The sequence below is a fragment of the Nuphar pumila genome, chromosome 12, assembly GCF_984573655.1.
Source record: "Nuphar pumila chromosome 12, dmNupPumi1.hap1.1, whole genome shotgun sequence".
NCBI lineage: Eukaryota > Viridiplantae > Streptophyta > Magnoliopsida > Nymphaeales > Nymphaeaceae > Nuphar > Nuphar pumila.
The window spans coordinates 33,462,478-33,479,678 of NC_143260.1; the positions used below are offsets into that span (position 1 = coordinate 33,462,478).

General features: G+C 39.2%; 1 pseudogene across 1 annotated transcript; it reads right to left on the reverse strand.

The window, feature by feature from the left end:
* Positions 1-12,272: 12,272 nt before the first annotated feature.
* LOC149820613 (RING-H2 finger protein ATL74 pseudogene) lies at positions 12,273-13,462 on the reverse strand (annotated as a pseudogene). Its single transcript, XR_016426665.1, has one exon. The product of XR_016426665.1 is annotated as an RING-H2 finger protein ATL74 pseudogene (transcript).
* Positions 13,463-17,201: the final 3,739 nt, after the last annotated feature.

Here is a 17,201-nt window from a genome sequence, read left to right on the forward strand (position 1 = left end):
CTAGGGCATGTTTAATAATGTTAAATCAAATTTGAACTTTCAATGCAAATGGAAGAATGAATCTCATTGACATTGGCTAAGCAAGCATACACAATGAAAGACTTTGCAAATGAGTGTCATTTTCTCATTTACCAATCGGAACCACAAGGAGCCTCTTGTGATTCTATTCCTATCACCCTAAATCAAATTCACATGTGCCTTAACAAACTAAACTTTTTCATGATGGATGGGGATGCCACTCTCGGGATCAGAAACCTAGTCGCACTGGCTTCTAACAAACCAAACTTAGGGCATGTTTGGAAGAGAGAAAAACTCTCATAGGAAAAGAAAGTTTTGCCTATGAGAGTTTTTGATACGAGAAATTCTCCAAAAGAAAGTTTTTCACTTGTTTATGTAGAACGAGAAAAGCATAGTGATAAAATGTGAAAAAATGAGAAAGAGAAGAGAAAGATGGTGGTGGTGGGTGGTGGTGAGATGGATGATGGTGGTGAGATGGTGGGTGGTGGTGAGATGAATGATGGTGGTGAGATGAGTGGTGGGGAGTGTAAAAATACATTTTGTTTTGGTACAAAACAATCCTCCACCACCCCCATGGAGGAATGTTTCCTATCAGAAAATATACTTTTTAGAAAAACTGTCACGGCAAAAAAAGTTTCTCTGGTTTGGAAGGGTTGAAAAATCTGTATAAATTTTTTTATTTTGCATCACTTTTCCTACATTTTTCTCTCTTCCAAACCCGCCCTTAAAGTTGATCCTCTAAGCTACTTCAGTTCAACATTTTAAAGTTGAATTAAGGGAAACAGTTGGTCATTATAGAAAACAAAAAAGAGGTTACGCCACAATGAGTCGATGTTTACATTCATGAGAATGTGATAGTCGATGATGATGATGATTGCCACAATGAAAGAAGAAACTAAATAATATATAGGCAACAGTAATTGGTAATGACGCTAATGATACAGTGGACATGAAGGTAGGTAAGTGCACAATTAGTGAAAAAAAGCCCAACTGTCGATTATGATATTTGGATAGTTTCTAATAATAATTAAAAGTCAAGGACGTACAATTTACTAAAATTTTACCATAGGAAAAATGGGATTTCTATGTTGAAGCAACTTGATCTAGCGGGTTTCCTAGGATTCATGATTAAAACCTGTGGGTAAGAGGGCAACACAGACACACACACACACACACACACATATATATATATATATATATATATATATATATATATATATATATATATATATATATATATATATATATATATATATATATATATATATATAGAGAGAGAGAGAGAGAGAGAGAGAGAGAGAGAGAGAGAGAGAAGGTTGATCCTACCCCTTTTTTTTATAAGGTTCTATTTTTTTATTAGGTTCCATTAGAACCTTATAAAAGTCATACTTTTAAGTAATTTCTGTTTGATCTGAACAGTTAGATCTGTTTATCATTGCTTATTTACTAAAAAACAAGATTTTTTTAAAATTGATTTGATATAAAATGTAAATTGTTTTATCATATTTTAGTACAATATCAACCATTGGTTTATTTAATTATCTCTTTAAAATACACATATGAGTATAAAAAATCTTAATCAAATACATATTCTCCATTAAGTAAACAATGATAAACACACCTAATTAATAGTTCAAATCAAACAAAAAAAAACTTGAAAGTACTATTTTTATAAGGTCCTAACGGGACCTAATGAAAAAAGACTACGTCCATCCCCATAATAATAATAATAATAATAATAATAATAATAATAATAATAATAATAAAATGAGTAGGTGCAAAATTGATAGGTGCTAAATGCTATGTGCTAAAATGGGTTTTTGTTGCCCTTTAATTTTTTTTCGCAGTTCTGACCCATGTGTTAGGCATGGTCGATTTATGAGGAATCCACACCTGGGTTATGTGTTTTTGATGAAAAAAATGATATTTGGAGCCTAAAAAATTTTACAAAGATTTTTTACCGTTGATTTTTTCAAACTTTATAAAAACTCTTCCATGTGTCAGAATCGAATACTTCTGATCCCTATCAAATCAATCTGTAAGGTCAGAATTTAAAAATAAAATAAAAAAACTCTGAAAAACTCATTTAGTACATCATTTTGCACTTACCCATTAATCTCTCTCTCTCAATATATATATATATATATATATATATATATATATATATATATATATATATATATATATATATATATATATATGGGTGTGTGTGCAAGGACTAGCATGTGTAGCTAAATAATTTTATGTAATCTTTTTACAAAAGTCAATTACTTCTTGAAGTATGATGTCTATGCATAAGGTAGCTAACCCCCTTGTGTGACTAAATGTTGCTGACGAAGATAATTTTTTTTCTTTTTATTTTTGGAGAGTAGACGTTGATGATGTTAACCATTATGAGATTACGGTGTGTGATGATGTCGGAAACGTGCTTCTCCAACTTCTCAGATATAAAATGTTTTCATGGTTTCGAGCTCTCAACAATTACCAAGGTAAAGGGGAAGGTGGGTTAGGTTATTTTTTCCTTGAGAGAGAGGTTAGTTTCTGAATTTCCTGGTACAGCCATTTTTTCTTTTTTGAAATTCGAGGATTTCTCTTGGATTTGAGATCCAAGGGACTCAAACTCATCCAGAGAGAGAGAGAGGTTAGTTTCTGAATTTCTTGATACAGCCTTTTTTCTTTTTTGAAATTCGAAGATTTCTCCTGGATTTTAGATCCAAGGGCTCAAACTCATATATATATATATATATATATATATATATATATATATATATATATATATATATAGAGAGAGAGAGAGAGAGAGAGAGAGAGAGAGAGTAGTTTCTGAATTTCCTAATACAACCTTTTTTTCTTTTTTGAAATTCGAGGATTTCTCTTGGATTTGAGTTCTAAGGGACTCAAACTCATATATATATATATATATATATATATATATATATATATATATAGAGAGAGAGAGAGAGAGAGAGAGAGAGAGAGAGAGATTCAACATTATCACTCACGAAGATCAACAAAATGTTGAACCCATGAACTGAACAAGAGCAAAGTCAAAACAAATAAAGAAAGCAGAAGAGAAAAAAACATCAAACAGATAAAACAGGCTCACGTCGGAACTGCTTGCCCAGATTGCGGCAAAAGAGAGGTAGCGTAAGCAGGAGGGAGCGGAAGATCACTAAAATGCATACGCAAGATTGCATAAACATCTACCAAGATTTTATGCACCAGGTTTTGAATGTTAACTGGAATTTGACGAAAATGAGCATCGTTTCGTGCCATCCAAACAAACCACCAAGAAGTAAGCAACCACGTTCGCCAGATGAACCTCCACCTCATGCTGCGCCTAATACAAACTGGGCCCAAGATCAGATATAGCGCAAAAGACTCCTCCTTAACAAATACTTTTGGATGCCTCTAGGTCCTGCTAAAGAGTTCTACAAATATTGGGCAAGACCAGAACAAGTGAAACGCAAATTCTTCTGCAGCTTGACAAAGCACACACCAACTCGAGAGCTGAATGCCCCACTTCTTTAAATTATTGTGGGTCTGGATCCTATCGTGCAAAATTAACCAAGCCAGGACTCGAGAATGAGAAGAAGGACCCTTGGCCCAAAGCACATCCTCGGGCAACCAATCAGCCCCTGGGGGGAGCAACGATCTATAGACTTTTTTGGTGAGAAACTCTCCGCTTTGGCGCCAGCGCCCACTGCAATCACTGACCAAAATTTTCGGAGTCCTCAAAATGGTCTCTAAAGTCGGCTAAAGCTCTCAACTACAATTTACGCAAGTGCGAGAGCGTCAAACCCCGGGTTCCCAGACGAACCAGGATAAGAGCAGGAACCCCATAATTAGCAAGAAGCAAACGAGCACAAGGGTTATCCGGTTGGTGGGCCAACCAACATTGCTTGGCGACAAGAACAATGCTCCGCAAATGTCACCTTGTGTTGGGATGTTGCAAGTTCGAATCCCAATGCTATATTTGTATAACTGGTAGGGGCGGACTAAACCCATCTTTCTCTGTCGAAAAAAACATAAGAAACTAAATATGATGGAAAAAAATCTAGTTAGCTGTCAAACTTTTGCTTATAATTCCAAAAATTTGCCTCAGCTTTTGGAAATTCTTAACATATGCTGCAGGTTTCTGCCGGCTGTCAAATAAGAGCCTCAAATTAACATCCATCATTGTAAGAGGTGTTAATTTTTTCATGTTTTCATCCTCATAAAAGAAAATAGTTATATTGTGAAGGTTATTATTGTAATTTAACTTGAGATTTAACATGAGAAAATAGATAATAATAAAGGTAAGCCTTTGTTTGGCAGTTTCCAGGAAAGCAACGGCTCACATCAGGAAATTCAGGCTCATTTTTGAAACTGACAAGACATAAAATGACACTTTTTTTAGACGTGTTTTGGTTGAAAAAAAAAATGACAAAACATGGCCAAACGACCCAAAATATGACAAATCTAGCCAATTGATTTCTTCTTCATGATTTTACCTTTTGGCTTCTGAAAAAAATGGGCACCTTGATCAAACCACTTGTGTAAGTTGTCTCGTGGTAATAAAAATTAGGTACCATGATTTCGTTCAAACAAAAGTGCAAGACTGTCAAGAAAACAGTAAATTGGTCATGTTTGTTATATTTTTTAGTTTGCCATATGATATTGTACTAAAAATTAGTGCCATTTACATCATCATCTGTTCTTGATAAAAATTGGTTATACCATGACTTGGACCAAACAAAAGAGCAAGATTGTCAAGGAAACAGTAAATTGGTCATGTTTGTTATATTTTTAGTTTGCCAGCATTTATGATATTGTACTAAAAATTAGTGCCATTTACATCATCATCTGTTCTTCAACTTTTTTTTTTGTCAAAAAAAAAATGGAAATTTTCCAAATAATAAAAGGCAGGCACAGACTTGTCATGATTTGTAGTGTTTAATTTTAATTGGCAAAGGACTTGAGGTCAAGAAGCATGATGAAAACCCTCTTGGTGGTAGCAGTTGTTAGTCACCCAACCCTAGTGTGATGTAGAAGCTCCAACTTTTTGAAACAACTTTTATGAGCATCTTTACATGTTCTAGAATCTAAAAAAGTTCAAGTTTACCTGTCCTTATAAGCGTAGGCTGCCTCACATAAAGAACAAGTTGTGTCATACAACTCAAAAATGAATCTATAGGTTGTGACCCACAAGTGGGTTCTATACACTAGGCACACAAAAAACTTTTCAAGTATTAGTGGATGGAGATCCAACCAGCTTAGGGCATGTAAAAATTTGCTTGAGATACATGGGCATGCTTCTAAACACCTAAGGTTCATTGATGTACCACAAGATATATCCATACCCGAAAGCCGCCCCCCCCCCACAAGTTTGATTTTCCCTAAGATCAAACCTATGACAAACATGAATCATACTGGTTTGTGTCACTCGGGTGGTAGCAGGTCTGGGAAGAAGGTGCTGACCCCTCTATTCTAGGTTTAACTCCCACTGGGTGTTCAGGTGCCTTTAACTGGTGGGCTATGTAAGGGTTTGGTTTCAGTGATCTCACCTAGGGCTTACTTTGTAGGGGATGGACTCACTAAGTGACTCGGTTCTCGTCAAAGGTTCAAAGGATATAAAATATGAATCAGTATTGTGGGGCAGGTCCACTATAGGATGGAACCGATTAGGGTTTGGCCCTGGTGGGTAGGGATGCAAACTGGTCAAGTTTTGGATCCTAAAATACACTGGGGAATTGGAACGGTTCGGGTTCGAAACAGCCAAAATTTGCAAGTGTCCCTTCCCAAACCCGACCGTTTGCATCCCTATGGTGGGTTCTTCACCTTTTATAAAAAAAAAAACCAAGAAAAAATGTCAACCAAAACTGGGTAAGTCTAGGCTTTCTTTGAGACATGACCAAGTTTATGGCCTCCAAAGTAGATTCATTGAATCAATAGAGTTCATGAACTTTGTTATGTTCAAAATCAGTAGAAGTAATATGGTTCATGAACTTTGCCACCATTCATGTGATGCCCAAACATGCCCTGAAGATATGCAGATGCCAAAGGAGTTTTGGGCCTATGGATAATAATGATCTAGTTTTGTTTTTTTGCTAAACTAAATAAAAAGTCTCCTATCACCGACCATGCATCGTAGGCCTATGGTTAGTAAAACCCTTGAGGTCCCCCTCTCCCCTCTCACACCCAACTTCGACCTTGTAGCAGGGATGTCCCCCTAAGTTTCGAACCATGGTCATTCTATGTATGATCACCCCTATATAGATAACGATTAGGGGCCGGCAACGGGATGGCTCAGCCTGTTAATGACCGGCTGGGCCAAAAGCCCGGTTCAGGCCAGCCTGTTGAGAAAACCCTGGCTCATGGCCCGTCCATTAGGCTCGTGGGCCTAATCAGGATGGATCGGGTTGGGCCGAGCCTAAATGTACAGGGCATATATATATATGTGTGTGTGTGTGTGCCCACCCTAATTTGGATTTTTGGCTGGACATGATAAAACAACTAACGAGTTGGTGGCCAAAAGGAACATGCATCTTACTTTATCAATTCTTGAATATATCTTGCTTGTAAGCTCTTCGTGGTCGAATGAGATAGCTTAATGGTTGGATCACACTATCATAACTGAGAAGTCTTGGGTTCAAATCCCATAGGGTCCATCACCCAGCTTGCCTATCAAAAAAGAAGAAAAAAATTGTTGAGTATAATTTACAAAAAAGTTGCATCACATTTGCGTCATTGCATTTAATCATCTAGCATAATTGAATGCATTTCAAAAAACTATAACAAATGGCATTTTTGCCTTTTTATTTAACATCATTTTATGCCATCTTATTGTTTTTATTAAACAAAACAAATCAATAATGAGGACATGTTAGTCACTATCTTTTTTTTTTTTTTAAAGACAAGCTGGGGTTAGGCAGACCCCTACCAGATATCTCTTAAGCCCCATATGGCCCAGGATTCGAACCTGGGCCTTCAGCTTGGCACAAGGCTCTGCTTACCACATGGGATACCACTTCGTTGGTTGTTCGTCACTATCTTTACTAAACAAAGGTCAGCTGACTGATTTTAGGATTAAGCAGGTCTTTGAAACATAGCTTACAAAAGTAGGTAGTTAGATGTGATAACTGAAACATCCGGCAACTTTTTGTCAATAGATGACAAGTTGGCGGATTTTTGTAGGTTACTCATAGGGCTGGTAAATTAGCCGAGCATAATCGGGCTCGGCTCTTTTACCGGTCGATTGAGCTCGTGGCTCGGCTCTTTTACCGGTCGATTGAGCTCGTGGCTCGGCTCATGTTCGTGTTTAGCCGAGCTCAGCTTGTCCCTGAATGAAACGAGCCGAACAGAAGCTGGATCATGTAAAAACATTCCATGTTATTTATACATGAAATATATATTTTTATATATTACACTTAAAATATATATTTTTTATATATTACATTTAATAGTTCATATTTTGTATGTATATTTTTCATTCATCCTTCACTTTTTGCATATATTTTATGCATTATTATTTTTATATATTACACTATATATATATATAAACTATAGCTCATAAGATTAGATTATGTGGCTAAACGACCATGGTGTTAAAAGATCCACTCTCTTCGCCTACTCAGAGGGAAAAGACCCTTTCCTTTCTTTTATTACTTATGGGGTAAGAAAATCATAATGAAATAACAAAAACAATGCTATAAAAATTCAAGCTTTTTTTTGAAATCAAATACATTTACTTTCTATTGATAATAATTACACAAACACTCGGTTCTAATCACCGTAATTGTGTTTTACTTCTCAAAACTTTTCCTTACTTTCAAACTTAAGTTTCCTTTGACTGGCAGTCTAGGTTCAAATCCCATGGGTGTCACCCCCCTACGTAAGTCGAAGCTTGGCGACTTCCTGGGGTCGAGAGGTAAGCCCTCAAAATTTTATGTCAACATAGACAAAAACCGTAAGTATGGCAGGCTGAGCCAGTGTGGCTAGGTCTCTGTGCCTGAGCCGGTTTATCTTAGTTAAAAAAACACTGAAGTTTCTTGTGCCTGCCTGCAATGTTATTGTTTGAGAGCACTTGATGACATTACAATTAGGGGTGGCAATTTCTGACACGACCCGCCAACCCGACCTGCCAACCCGCCTCTTAGGCGGGTTCGGGTTGGGCTTAACCCAACCCGTTTAATAAACGGGTCAACCCGCGTAACCCGTTTATTAAACAGGTCGGGTTCGGGTTGGGGGTATGCCAACCCGCCAACCCGGCTGACCCATTTAATAAACGGGTTAGGCGGGTGGGTCAACCCGCCAACCCGATCCGTCAACCCGCCAACCTGACCCGCGAACCTGAAAACCCGTTTACCCGACCCAACCCATTTATTAAATGGGTTGGCGGGTCGTGTTGGGTTACCCGTTTATTAAACGGGTCGGGTTCATGTTTGCCACAGCCGACCCGTTTAATAAACAGGTCGGGTTCGGGTTGAGGTATGCTGACACGCCAACCCGCCAACCCGACCCGCCAACCCGACCCGATTGCCACCCCTAATTACAATTAGGGGCCATCAGGCCAAATGCCCGGCTGGCTGTTGGGTACCCGGCCTGTAATGGACCGGGATCAGTTCAATTAGATAATCGGACTCAAATTAGGCCAAGCCCTTGTGTAATTTACACAGGGTCCGACAGGCCCAACCCATTAACTAGGCCGGACATAACAGCCCGAGCCCGAGTATAACTGAGTTGGGCTTGTAGAGCCCTAATCGGATTGGGCTGATGGCCACCCCTAATCATAGTGACAAACAATTTTTTCGGTAAAATCTCATTTTTCAAAAACTTGTGAGAAAATGATTTTTTTTCATAAATCTTGCATTTTGAACAGAATCTCGACAATAAAAAAATAAATTTAAAATATAAAAAATATTTTTATAAGAAAATATTAACAAAAATTATATAAAAATAAAAATAAAAATAAAAATGCATGGTTTTTTCACGATAAATAACCGTTTAAAAAATAAATATCATGTTTAAATCGTGGTATTTATGTTTTTTTATAAATCTTGCAACTAGGCAATTTCTCGCAATATTATCACTAGATTTTCATTAATCTCGATCGTGATATTTGTCACTATGCCCCTAATTACAAGTGGGAATTCCCAATTACCCCCCTTGATGTGGGAATCTATCAGGCTGCTCAAACCAAGGGGTATCTAGGGAAATGACAACATCTTTATTTCTCTAAACTCCAACATCCATTATTAGAAACAAATAGAATAAAGAAAGGGACTACAAGGGGTCCACACACTATACACTCTACTTGGAAGTTGGAGTTCTCTCCGACACCTACTACCAAATTCAACCTAAAATGATTGTATGATTACAAAAAATATTCTTAGTGCTCGATCTAAGAAAAATTAATATATAAGTTATGTCAACACCAGTGTATCAACCTCTTTGTCATTTTGGTATCAATGACGAAATTAGGGTTTCCTAAGTCTAATCTGCAAGCAGCAAGTTAACTTGATTCAATATAAAACAAGACAAGATGCAAATATATTTATGCATACAATATATGCCCATAGCTGCAACTTTTCAACTAACCACTGTATCCCAATAGGTTGATGTGTCATGGTTGAATTTTGAAGTCATGCCATCTTGGCCAAGATAATCGATTTTTTTTACTCGGAGAAACCGCCTCAGGCGCAGAGACCTAGCTGTGTTGGCTCAGCGTGTCATACTTACGGTCTATGTCCATGTCGGCGTAAAACTCCGATGGCTTATCCCTCGACCCCATGGAGTCGCCAAGCTTTGACTTACACAGGGAGTGACGCCCATGGGATTTGAGCCTACACTGCCCGTCAAACGGTCTAGGCCCCATCCCACATTCCCAAACCCCTTGTGTCTCAAGATAATCGATTTGGTAGGGGTTACTTGTAAACATTCCTAGATTGATGGGACATCACGAGTTCGAAGCTCACAGGGGTCGTCCTTTGCCGCAAGGTCAAAGCTGTGTGTAGTCCCTGATAGGCAAGGTCTAGGGTTGAATACAAAAAGTTTTTGATATTTCAGACATGACATGACTGGGAAACAAAATGAGCTGCTCATGGTTGATTAGCAAGCGCTTGGCTTATACAAAGCTCGTTTGAACTAGTAAAATAGGCTTGGCAAGCCAAACATGAACAAGTATCCGGTTTAGCTTGACTCATACAGGCTTTGAAGCAGTAATGAATATAGTTTAGAGATATTTATATCAAATAGCATAATGTAGAATAAATAGTTAAAGCGTTTTGGCTTGCAAGCAATAGGTTTAAAGTTAAAATCTTATTGCCTCCTGGTCTGAAACAATGCATTTTCTTTGTAAAGAAGCCAGCTTGACCTCTGCTCAATAGATCTACAGTTCGAATTCTATTACTTTCACCTTTGAAACAATGTAATTTGTTTCATGGGCTCCAGTTTAGCTAGACTTGCCACAAAAAGGAACCAAGCTTGAACACCTCATGTTTGGTTTGTTCAGCTTATTTACCAGCCCTAACTAATAGCAGGGTTGCTAGAGAATCCCAGGGAAACACGGCCCACATTTTTTTTTGAAAGGCAAGCTGGGGTTAAGCAGACTCCTACCAGTTATACAACTGTACCATTGGGTTTTGAATCAGTGACATGCACTAGCTGCTCCTACCAGAGAAGCCGAGCCCCTTTTGGTTGCAGCCCACATTTCATGCAGAGACAAATCTAGCGAAAAGGTGATAAATCAAGACCATTAGCTTTTCATGATCCAAATTTCCACATCACGTGCACATGCAGGAAGTAAAAGAGAAACTGTGCACGGTGCACTTGTGATAGCAGAGTCCCAAATGCAAACTTTCGAATGCAACATCAACCATTCACGAGGTGTGCATGATACGAAACTGCCCAAAAGAAAAGAAGGCAGCAGCAACTACAGAAATTGTAAAACAGAAGAGTAGACAGGAGATGCAATACATGGATGACTCTCTCTCTCTCTCTCTCTCTCTCTCTCTCTCTATATATATATATATATATATATATATATATATATATATATATATATATATATAAAGAAAGAGAGAAATCAACATTACCAAAAAAGGTCAACAAACATTGAACCGGACGGCAACGCAAAACAGGGCTTCTGACAGGCCAAGAGCACAGAAACAAAAACTAAAAACAAAAGAAACAAAAACCAAGCTAGATCTGTTTCAGGTCAACAGAAAGCGCTGAAGATCGGGGATGGTAATGCGCAAAATGACGTACACATCCACCAATATATATATATATATATAGAGAGAGAGAGTAAACCGTTTATGTCCTAGAACACTTCTAAAAAACATATAGTTGCGTGCATTTTTTGCTTACTTAATGCAGATGCATTCATCATTGTGAGGTAGTTGTGAGGGTGCTGAGGATGAAGGCTTCGGATCAAGCTCCAATGGGGCATGGGTGTGTCCCCACCACCAACACCACACACACACTAATATATATATATATATATATATATATATATATATATATATATATATCCTCTTTGAAAAATGATTTTGTATTTATAAAATATATGTTTATCATTTGTTTTTAATAAATTAAATAAAAAACTGTGACTTGCCGAGTCATTGAGTCAAGCACGGCCTTTGAAAATATCACTCTACACTGTCCCGTCTGTTGGTGCATAAATTCAAAATTTCCCTTTTTTTTTGTTTTGTGCACCAAAAGAGCCGTTGGTGTCATCACTAAATCACCAATGAAGCATACCCTGGTTCACACTCTATGCTTACGCCAAAGAGTAATGCTAAACAAGTTTGCATACACATCAAACTCTCCCTTTGGTTCAAAACCTAATATTGCTGGTTTTCCAAACACATTTCTGTACCTGTTCAACGTTCTATTTTCATGGTATCAAGCAAAGATGAAAAGTTGGTACCAATGCGGGGAAGAAAGATAAACATAAAAACAATATAATTTCATTTCCTGAAAATCTAAAAACAGAAAAGCATATAAAAAGGAAAAAGGTTTAATTTGGTTAGTAGAAAGCAGGACAGATGACCCTCTATGTTCATTTATTAGACCACCAATCATCAATGCAACAACTCTCTGTAAGCCTCTACCCCAGTGTAGCACAAAAATCAAAGAAAAAAATAGAAAATGAAAAAAAAAGGACAACCAAGATATTTCTTCCCTTCTTCACTTTTACCAATATATATATATATATATATATATATATAGAGAGAGAGAGAGAGAGAGAGAGAGAGAGAGAGAGAGAGAGAGAGAGCAACAACAGATTAAACCAAACAGAAGGAACAAAATGAGCATTGGCCTGCTTCACATACGCCCATCTGTACGATACCCGTATATTTATACACCTCAAATACCACAAAGATTTTTAATTAAAAACATATTAGAAAAAAGAGAGAGCCCACCAGAACTTGGTGCAAACAGGGGAAGCTCCAGCCGAGTTGTTACAGAGCCGGCGGCGCAACGACGATGGCGATCACCTGCTCCGTCCGGTCTGCGGCAGGTCTACCGCCGGCGGCGGTGGGAGAGAGGAGGGAGTTCCGGCAGGTGGGGCAGGAGGAGTGGGACCCGAGCCACGTGTCGATGCAGCGGACATGGAAGCCGTGGTTGCACTTGGGGAGGACTCGGACCTTCTCCCCTTCAGCGAACTCCCCCAGGCAGATGGGGCAGTCCGTCGCCGGAATGTTCGCCCTGGAGTATTCTGTCACCGGAATCGCCCGGAGGGCCCTCTTCTTCAGCCCTGTCGCCGGGTTCCCACCGCCAACGGAGTCCGGCGCCGCCCGCCGGGCGCACCGGACGATGGAGTTGAGGCCGAGGGCGAAGACGAGCGCGCAGAGGAGCGCCGCCAGGATGATCACCATGTTGGTGTCGAAGCTCGCCTCGCTGGCGTAAGGCCCGCGCGGCTGCTGCTGCTGCTGACTGCTCCCGTCCGTCGGATGACCCGGCTCGAGCAACACCCGCCGTCCGATCCCCATCGCTCATCAATCGGCGAGGCTCGCTAGGGTTTCGGGGGATTACGAGATGTGGGTTTTGCGAGTTGTGAAACGGGTAGCGATCGGATTGGAGAGAGAGGCCGAAAATCAATGGTTTTTTTCTTCTGCTGCTATCTTCTTTCGGCTTCCTCTGGAGTGTGTATTCTAGCCGGAGCTGCTACAGAGATTCGTGGCAGATTGGGACGTCGCATGGGCATCTCTTTTGCGTCATTCGATCGGGATAGGGAGGCTGATCGAATTCTTATGCTAGCAAGTCGCCGGAATTCTTGTGGGGAACAAGGATTCCGGTGGCCGCAGAACTTCTTCCATGCCTCTTTTCTGATAAGGGGGAAGGCTATTTTTGGGGTTACGTGATGATGATCAAGAGGGAGACCAAGGGATAAGAAATTTGGGTTCGTATTATTTCTTTTTTTTTTCTAATTTGGGAAGTGATGTTGAGATTTTGATGCAAAAATTGCGTTTGTCCTCGGTGAGAGGGAACGTTAGATCCCACCTAATCATGATAAAGAGATTGAAATTTCTCGATCAACTCCCTTTTCCATATTTACACTTTATTTGGAGGGGGTGTCAACGGGTCGGGTTTGACCCGGACCCGACCCGTACCGAACCCTATACGGATTAGAATCCGGGTCAATCCGAAGGGTCTGATTAATACATGGGGCCTGGTATGGTTTGTGAAATTTTATACCAGACCCGAGTCCAACCTGAGTTCCTATTAAGATTCACAAATTTTCAATGTAAAAATGATAAAAAATATTATTTTACTGGGTATGGTCCGGGGTTTGGTTCATGTAGTCCATATAAGATCCGGGTATGGTTTCTCTTATGGTGGGTCCGATTAAACCCGAGTCCAGGTCATTTCAAATCTACTTTGAGTCTCGCTCCACCTGGGTTGAATCAAACCCGACCCATTGACACCTATTTAGTTATGTTGTGTTGGAGCTCAGGGCTGGTAAATAAACCAAAACAGCTTCTGACTTGTTTTATAACCGGTGATCCGAGCCACAAGCAGCTTGTTTAGCTTAAATATGTAAATAAAAATATCAGTATTTTAAGTGTAATATATGTTACGTAAGTCAGTACAACAACGTGACTTAGATGTTTAGGGTTTAAAACTCACGTTTCGCCCTCCTTAAATATATAGATTTTTTTTCATGATCTAGCTCATGTTGGGCTAATCTTGCTCAAGGACAAGCTAGGGATGGCAGTGGATCAGAGAAAAGAAGCCCGGCCCCGCCCCGCCTCGTTTGGATGGTAGATGGAGGCGGGGATGAAGGTTAAAATCAAAACCCGTGTGGGGATGGACTTACGCTTTTTTCCGCCCGCCCCGTCCTCGTCTCCAATCCCCGCCTTGCCTCGCCCCGCCCCATCCCCAATCCTTCTTTAGGGAAGACAGTAGACTGAGGGAAAACGGCACCCCACCCTGCCTCGCCCCGTTTGGACTGGGGATGGAGGACATGAAACAGAGATGGAGGTTAAAATCAAGACCCGTGCGAAGATGAAGGGTAGGATTTTGAGACGGGGCATCTCCCACCCTGCCCCCCGGTCCACTGCCATCCCTAGTTCGAGCTGAGCCCGGCCAGATATCAAGTTTAGTTTGCTTCATTGGTAAATGACCGGAGCCCAAACACTATGACTTTGAAATTTACCAACTCTAGTTGTATGGTTGCATTTGGAAGTGAGAAAAAATGTCGTATAAAAAAGAATTTTACATAGGTAAAGTTTCACATATAAATTTTACAAGTGACTTTTTTCTGGTGTATGTAAAAGTTGAACTGTGAGAGAGATTTCAGATGAAAATTTCTAAAATTATTTTTTTTTCTCTCGTTTGAAAATAATTAAAAAAACTGTACCTTTTTTCTTCACTCATCTTCCTTTGTTTTTCACTCCCCAAAGTGCAAATTGATTGAATGGGTGATGAAAGATCCAAGTATGAACGTGTAGGACCACTCAATGTTGTCAGTATCGGAATCGAACCTGTATCATTTGGCCAAACGAAATTCAGGTGTATCGGGGGGGGGGCCGATACCGATACTCAAGTGTATCGTTTCTGAATCTGACAAAAAATAATTACAAAATATTATGTGTCAATCAGAACGTGACACATGTTAAAACCATTAACCTTGGGACCACTTGTTGCCCATCAGTGTGGGTCCCATCCTTTAATTTTCATGTGAAGAGGCCAACCGAGACAGAGGAGTATGTGGTCCGGTTGTTTGGTCTGTGAACCCTTAATGAAGGGTACTTGGGGAACAATACAAGCTGGTCCTGTCCAATGTGTCTTTTGTAGAATGACGAGCTGGACCAGCTGCATACGTGCCTGCATTGACCGTCACTTATGACTTAACTTAGGCTAACTGAACTAGACCTTTGAAATGTATGTCCACATCCAAGTCGGCATCATCAGTTTAAATGCTTCTTATCCGCTTCTTGATCACTTGATCTTGTGACCCGGACACTTTAAAGTTTAAACAGATAGGATGAGAAGGCACTGGAGAAACATCAGGTGCAATGTGATTGTACACTTTAAGCATGCAGCTGCACCTGATCACATTGGACCCAAAAATGGCAAAATCTCATCTGGCAAAAAACTTGGGAGATTTTGAAAATTTTCATAAATCTCACATTTTTTCAACAAAATCTTAAAAAGTAAAAAATATATTTTATCAGAAAATATAAATAAAACACATTTAAAAAAAATCTAAAAAATTTTCACTATAAATATTTTTAAAAAATATAAATATCACAATATTTGTCACCGTTTGAAAATCTCACAATAAATTTCCATTTTAAACTTTCAAGCAATTTCTCAGCATATATGGGTGGGTGATATTTTTATAAATATCACGATATTTATCATGGAGGTTGGACCCCACAGCCAGAGGCGGAGCTGGGGGGGGGGGGGGGGCGGCGGGCTGGGTTGTACCCCAGTTCTGCCTCCCGAAACAGTTAATTTTTTTTTTAAAAAGCCCAGTCCTAGCCCAGCCCTGATTCCATATGAAATAGATTTTTATCCATTTTTTTAGCCCAGCCCTGACTGCAGCAAATAGTTTGATTTGTTCATATGAAATAGATTTTTATTAATAATTGTAGTCATTTTTTATTTTATCTCAATTTTTTTTTTCGGGGTCGCTGCCCCCGAACCCCCAGCTATCACACCAATTTTTTTTTTTTGCTACACCCTTGTTTGCACCCCCCTCACATGAATCCTAGCTACGCCACTGCCCACAGCTGAAAGGTTGTATCTCAGAGATGGTGGGTGGCCAAGTACATTAGCATACTAAAAGTGTGTAATCACATTGCACCTGATCCTCCCTCATATTCGCATCCAATACTTTGAGTACTTAACAAGGAACTTCAGCCCTAAAAAATACACGACCTGTCCTCCACGCCACTCCTTCCATTGCTCGTGTGTCCTAGATGTCATTAACGACATTTTAACAAGTCATTGGACATATATATATATATATATATATATATATATATATATATATATATATATATATATATATATATATATATATATATATATATATATATATATATATATATATATATATACCAGCGATTTTCATTATTATGTTCAAAGATTTTTTTGAGTTGAATCATTGGTATGTTTAGCGATGATGGTGATTTTTCAAAATGGTTTTTCTATTTATGGCATGTTTGGTAACATCTTGAGAGATTGGGAATCATGCAAATGAGAGAATGAATCTCATCTGACGATCCAAACATCAGAAAATGAGTGGCGAGAAACCAACTCTCACCTGCAAAAGCAAATGAGAATTGTTTTCTCCATTTACATGAGAATCAAAATCACAAGGGTCCTCTCAAAATACTGTTTCATATGAGCCCCAACCTCTTGGCTTATCAACCAAAAGGTTAGGTATTGTTCCGTTCTATATTGAGTTATGTTTTGCTACTCATACAAATGTCATGGCGTGCCGTGCAGGAGTGAAAAGATCAGGTGCAATATGATTGCTCATATATTTGTAAGTTAAATACCTGATCACCCTTTGGGGACAAAGCCTGTCAGTTGTGGGGCCCAAGGGTGCTTAATGCACAAATTTTGTATCATGTCATTGCACCTCATCCGGTATTGTGTTTTCCAAGCTGGAGTACCTTGCTATGAGAGGGTGTTGTGTGTTCTCCCACGAACACACACTGTGTACAACAGTGTATGGGCCC